This window comes from Hemicordylus capensis, chromosome 2 (genome assembly GCF_027244095.1).
Source record: "Hemicordylus capensis ecotype Gifberg chromosome 2, rHemCap1.1.pri, whole genome shotgun sequence".
Lineage (NCBI taxonomy): Eukaryota > Metazoa > Chordata > Lepidosauria > Squamata > Cordylidae > Hemicordylus > Hemicordylus capensis.
Genome location: NC_069658.1, coordinates 408,161,975 through 408,168,554, shown reverse-complemented (window position 1 = coordinate 408,168,554; position 6,580 = coordinate 408,161,975).

Here is a 6,580-nt window from a genome sequence, read left to right as displayed (position 1 = left end):
CAGTGCCTTGAAAAAATAAACCATTAATAGATCTGATTGCCTAACAGGCTAGTGCACAGCCAAATGTCCTCCTGAATGGATAATGTTGTTGTAAGATTTCATATAGGGGCAGGTTCAGTTCTTACCAGGAAGTGCCACAGAATGGATGCATGTGTGAGGGCTCACTCATCTAGCTGGTGGTGTTTCCCTTTAATGTCAGAGATCTCCCTTTTCCCTGAAGCTGTCCTGTAATCAACACAATGGACTCTGTACTTCTGGAACACATTTTTATCCCTTACCATTCACAATAAATACACCATGCAGAACAGATATTTGTGATTCCTGTCATATTAGTCTTGAATTGGGAGGTTTAAATGTCAGCCAACACTGGGTGTGGCTGTCAGCCAACACAATCAGAAAGGGAAACCCACAAGAGTGTGCTCATCATGACATCCTCCATGGCTGTCCCGATGGCCTTCCAGCGCTGTATCACGTGGGAAGCGCTGTTCATCCATACTATTATTATTTCTTGTTTACACAGTCAGACAGGTGTTATTGACTGGTTTGTTTTATCCAGACATTGAGTTCTTCCCAAGGACCTGGGATGCCAGAATTTTATTGTCAATTGTTATAGATATCGTCGCAGAATATAGGCTGTTCCCAGTAAAGCTGCTTTTTGTAATTGGCTGGTGGTGATTTCTGTGGCCCCTATGGTGTTGAGGTGCTCTTAAAGGTCTCTTCAAGGTTATTGAGGTGCTCTTCAAGGTTGTTGTTGTTGTTGTTGTTATTAAATTTACATGTTATATCTAGGGGTGTACAATTCGGATTTTTGGTGATTCGGTTCGGGACCCGAACCGAATCACCCCTGTTCTGTTTTGTGCCTGAATCTGGGCCACCCAAATCACCCTTGATTCGGTTCGGATTCGGATTTAATCCAAATCCGAATCTGAATCGATTTGGGGGGGAAGGGGCCCAGGGGCAAAATATTGGGGTAGGGTGGTAGTGCCCAATGGGTGGAAGCTACCACCCCAATTTCAGGGGGATTGGACAAAGGGCTGATTTTTGGGGAATTTCTGAAGTTTTAGTGACTTTGGGGCAGTTTGGGGGCATAGCATGGGATCTTGGAAAAAGGAGTGGGGTGGGGTAGTAGTGCCTAATGGTTGCAGGCTACCAGCCCAATTTCAGGGGGATTGGGCAAAGGGCTGATTTTTGGGGAATTTCTGAAGTTTTTGTGTCTTTGGGACAGATTGGGGCAGATTGGGGCAGAAAGTGGGGCCTGGGGCAGAATAGTGGGGTGGGGTAGTAGTGCCCAATGGGGGGGGAGAATACCATCCCAATTTGAGGGGGATTGGACAAATGGTTGATTTTTTGGGAATTTTTGAAGTTTTTGTGTCTTTGGGGAAGTTTGGGGGCAGAAAGTGGATCTGCCCCAAAAGAGTGGGGTGGTGTGGTAGTGCCTAATGGGTGGAGACTACCACCCCAATTTCAGGGATTTGGGGCAGAGGGCTGGTTTTTTGGGAATTTTTTAAGTTTTGGTGTCTTTGGGGCAGATTGGGGGCAGAAAGTGGATCTGCCCCCAAAGAGTGGGGTGGGCTGGTAGATAGTGCCTAATGGGTGGAGGCTACCACCCATCCCCAATTTCAGAGTGATTGGGCAGAGGGCTGAATTTTGGTGAATTTCTGAGGTTTTTCTTCATAAGGTGTACTAGATTGATTCATTCATTCATCATATTCATAGTACGTGAGAGTGTGAAAAAGTAAGAGTGGGGTCAAGAGTTGTTTAATTGAAAAAAAATCTCTTTTGCTATCATAGAATGAGAATTCACACCTCAGAAAATAAGGGAATAACATCCAGAAAAACACAGATCGATCTGTGCCCGAAATTTTTTGCACATCCCTAGTTATATCCCGCTCTTCCTCCAAGGAGCTCAGAGCAGTGTACTACATACTTGAGTTTCTCTTTCACAACAACCCTGTGAAGTAGGCTAGGCTGAGAGAGAAGTGACTGGCCCAGAGTCACCCAGCTAGTAGCATGGCTGAATGGGCATTTGAACTTGGGTCTCCACGGTCCTAGTCCAGCACTCTAACCACTACACCACGCTGACTCCCCTCTACATATGACCCCTCTACATCTGCTACTGGTTTTAAACAAGTATTCAGAGTGTGTATAGACTGGCTATTTGAATGAACAGCCTGCCACACACGATAAAGGGATGTGCTGGAAGGGCATCAGGACATCCTCATAAGATGGAGGCTTTGCACATCCCCTTTCTAACTGTGTGGGTCGATAGCTATCATCTGTACTGGCTCCACGTTAAAAGAAGCATTCTGCTTAGTTCTACTCAAAACAGCTTGTTTAGCCTTAAAAACCACTAGGAAATGCCAAAAGTGGATTGGAGCTCTGATGCTGAGAGGGCAGTTAACTATTCCACCCATGCAGTTTCCTCAATGGAAACTGTCCTCCCCACCAAGCTACTGTTACCCCCCCCCCCACTCTGCTCCCCCAATCCAATTTTTCCCCACTGTTGACCTTGGTGCTAAAAAATCTGCCCCCCACAGCTGATCTTGATGCCAGTCATTGATCTTGCACATCTCATCTAGATTGGACCATAGAAAATTGATTGATACACCACTTTTGGAACTTTTTTTTTTTAATGAATTTTAAAAGATTCTGAAGGAATAGTGTCAATGCTTGAAAATCATCCTCCAATCATTTGACAGGAGAAGAAGGTGCTAGCATCTGCCAATTAGATATTCATGTGACCTCAGCCCGATTCAGACACAGACGTCTTTCTCATGACCAGCCCTACCCAGGTAGGAGAGCTATAGCTCGGGTAGGGATGGTCATGAGAGGCAATGGGATGGCTCCAGAACTGGGCACTCCTCCCCTAAGTTGCTCGAATTTCAAATATGGACTAAAACCGGTAGGAGGACACACACACACACACACACACACACACACACACACACACACACACACCTCCTACCTCATGCCTGGGTTCTGTGGAAGTTCCAGCTGCTGGCAGCCCAAGCTTCCATAGAGCTGGGAGGAAGGAGTGGTCAGACAGTGTGGAGCTCACCCAATGCACTGCGCGCCTCGCATGGTGCACTATGAGATGCCGGAGGACACAGCCCAGTTTCCCCCTCACTGTTCTGATATCTCTCACGTGCTGGTCATGTGAGTGTGTGAGCTGCAGCAGCAATGTCAGCTTTGGGTCATGTAGGTCCTGTCTTCCCCTCAGCCCTCCCCAGTCCCAGCCCCATCCTAGTAGGTTGTTTGAACAACCTCATAATGTTGAACCGGCATTCAGATGTCTGAACACAGGTGTATGTTTTGTGTACACTTTTAAAATGCGCACAGGTACATTTTAAAAGTGAACCTGGGTACAGGTCTCTCAAATGCATGGTACTGATCAGAAGTGTCCTGCTGCAGCTGTCTACAACGTAATGTGAAAAACTGGAATACCTGTGTACAGATCTGTATCAGTGTACACTGCAGTGGCAGCCACTGCAAACGAGCTGGGGGTGGAAAATGAGCTGCAGGTGCAATCCTTGATGCTCCTGGTCCACCATGAGTACCTGGTGGGTACCCTCTGTCATCTTGCCCCACCCCAAGCCAAGTGGGCTGGTAATTTGCCCAGTTGGGGATTGAACCAGTTGGGGATTGAGAGAGGGAGAGGGGTAGCTGGGGCAGGGTGGAACAGAAGCATGAAGCACCACACCAGTGGCTCGTTGTCTGCCTCCCCATCAGCTTGTTTGCATCACCTGCCACTAGTACACTGTACACAGATTGTATGAGTGTTGAGCATAATGTGGGAATAGGACTCTTGTCTCCATAGACATGTTCTCTATACACATACCACAAAACAATCTGCCCTATCAAAAGCGGTTAGGTGAATGAACCCAGAGTAATGTGCCATTTGCACCAAGTGAGCCATCTCTGAAGGCAGCACGTGCACGTGCACGTGTGTGTGTGTGTGTGTGTGTGTGTGTGTTCTTTTACATCCTTGAACTGCATCCTGCGTCCCCTTTAGAACAGCTGCTAGCACTAAAGTCTTGCTAATTGGAGTTGCCCCCAACATGCAGGAATTTATTGCACTGTTTTTGAAAGGCTGACGTTTTTCAAAGGAAATATTTATCCACATGAGGCTTCAGTGACCTGTGATGACTCAATCAAGTCCAAACTAGCAAAAAGGGGGGAAAGGTGGGGGGACACCCTAATTTATTCCAAGGGATTCTACTAACAAAGTGCTCCCTTTGGGTTCCAACAAATATATCTCTGTACAAGTTATTAAGGGTCAGATTGGGGAAGCACGCAAGAGACCCCATGACCAGCCAATATTTCACCAGATTGCTGAAGGAGCAGAGTATGGGGGAAGGGAGGCATGTTCGATGCTGCCCATACATCTTTGTCTGACTCTTATCCAAGACTTTTTGCTTCATGGTCACGAAACAGACAAAGGGAAAGACGCAGGAAAAAAAAGATAAACCAAGAATTTGTCAGCACACGTGTGATTTGGCAAAAGTAGCCAAAGGAAACTCCTTATCGGTAGACATCCCCTTTTCCAAATCCAGGCTGTCTCCTCAATGGAGTATGCTATATATTGTAGAAATCCTGCATTGATCCTCATGCAACTGATAAGGGGAATATTCACTTTTACACAATGGGACATTATGAAAGGCTGCTTTTCCTATTGGAAAGACATTTGTAGAAAGTCCAGCAAATTGTTAATGCAAAGGCCTGCACAGATGAGGGAATGGCTCACTCCTTCTCACCCTCCTGGTATCAGGAGGCTTATTCAACTGAAAAGGACACTTACTGGCTAAGGTAAATTCTCACTACTCTCACTTATTTCAATTTTTCCTTATCACTGACTGCAAGGATTATACCAGCTTGAAAACTGCTTTTTATGAGCAGCAACCAAACTATGCAAATTTATAATGTAATAAAAATCCTATGTGCACTGTAGACACCTTGAAGATTGTACAGATGGGGTAGTATCTGTGTAAAGTTGAGGAATAAAAACAGCTTTCCATTATAAGCACTGAGCAGGCTCATAAAATAAATAGTATTCATCTAGTCTCCTTAAAATTTTGTACGTGTCTACTAGGTGGAAAGTGCTACCACCCTTCCCAATTTGATATAGAGCCATTGAACAATATCTGACATACAACTCGGTTGTATTCCCCTGCTAAATGGGCAAACAGGCACCTTTCTAGCAAGGTGATTCTCTTTATTTAAGAGAGGGAGAGCAACTGACCCTATCTAGCCCTAGCACCCGTCCAGTGGCTGTTGCTGGTGTATATCCTCTTTTAGATTGTGAGCCCTTTGGAGATATAAGGAGCCATTCTCTCCCTCCCCCTGCCCTCTCTGTAAACCACTTAGGGAACTTTTGTTGGAAAATGGTATACAAATATTCATTGTATTCCTATTCATATTCAGTCCAGTGAGGCTATTCTCACGATGGGGGAAAACTGGGCTAAAGGAGCCCAGCCCAATTTCCCCCCATCGAGAGAACCACTGGGCTCACAGGTGAGCCCAGCAGTGGTTCTCTGGCAGCTACCCTGCCAAAGTAGTCTTCTCTTTAACCCAGGTTAGCAGAGTGAGCATTCTGCTAACCCGGGTTTTCTGATTGTGTGCTGTTGTGGCGCATCTCCACACTGCAGTGACACATGAGGAGACCCCCGCTGGGAGGCTCAAACAAGCCTCCTGGTCCTGGGGGTCTCCCCAGGATGCCCTGTGCACTTGCGTGGGGCATCCTGTGACTTCCAGGAGCTGGGTGTCCCCTGATCCCCACCAGGCTCCGTGACATGTGGGTGGCCGATTGGCCACCCAGGGACAGCTCAGCAATTGTCTGTGGGGAGGGGTAAGTTAACCCGCACTCCCCACAGACCTGCCAGAAGCTCTTCTCACCAATCGTGACAAGAGCTTCAGCGTCTTTTATGTTTTGTTGTTTAGAAGTTTGTCCCAGTGGGGATCCTGTAGAGAGTGTGGGGATGGAGTAAGAAAGGGAAAGGGAAGGAGAAAATTGAGTTGTTTCTGAATAAATCTATATAAGATTACTTCATGTTTGTGAGGGAAGCAACTGTAAAAAAACACCCTTCTACAATCAACTCCTACAATGAGGGGGTTTGACCCCCATCTTTGACTGCTAAGCTTATTTCTAACACAAACCATACACCTTTTTTTAAAAACCCAGCAACAATTCAGGTCCATGCTGGTCTAGTGCCTGCTGCTGGTTTGTGGGTGGGGGGGGTGGCGAGGGGGGGGGGTAAATCTGTCAGGTATATATGCAGTTATTTTTATCTGAAGTCTCCATAAAAACAGGGTAATCATCTACAGAAAAAGGGTGGATGTGAAGAAGAATTGGGAGCAGAGTGTCTTGGCAAGTTCTGGGGAGTGACTTCCTGGTTTTGAACACAGCGGCCTAAAAAAGAGAGTATACAAGCACTCTGGCACTTGTATAATTCAACAACTTTTCCCTTCCCCCTCCTTTCCTTTTATTGGTTATTGTTTTCTCCCTTTCCTCTTTTTTCCTCCCTGTTTTCAAAGAACAGTTTTGCCCCTCCTCTGGCCCGTTGCCTGGGGAGGGCGATTTGTC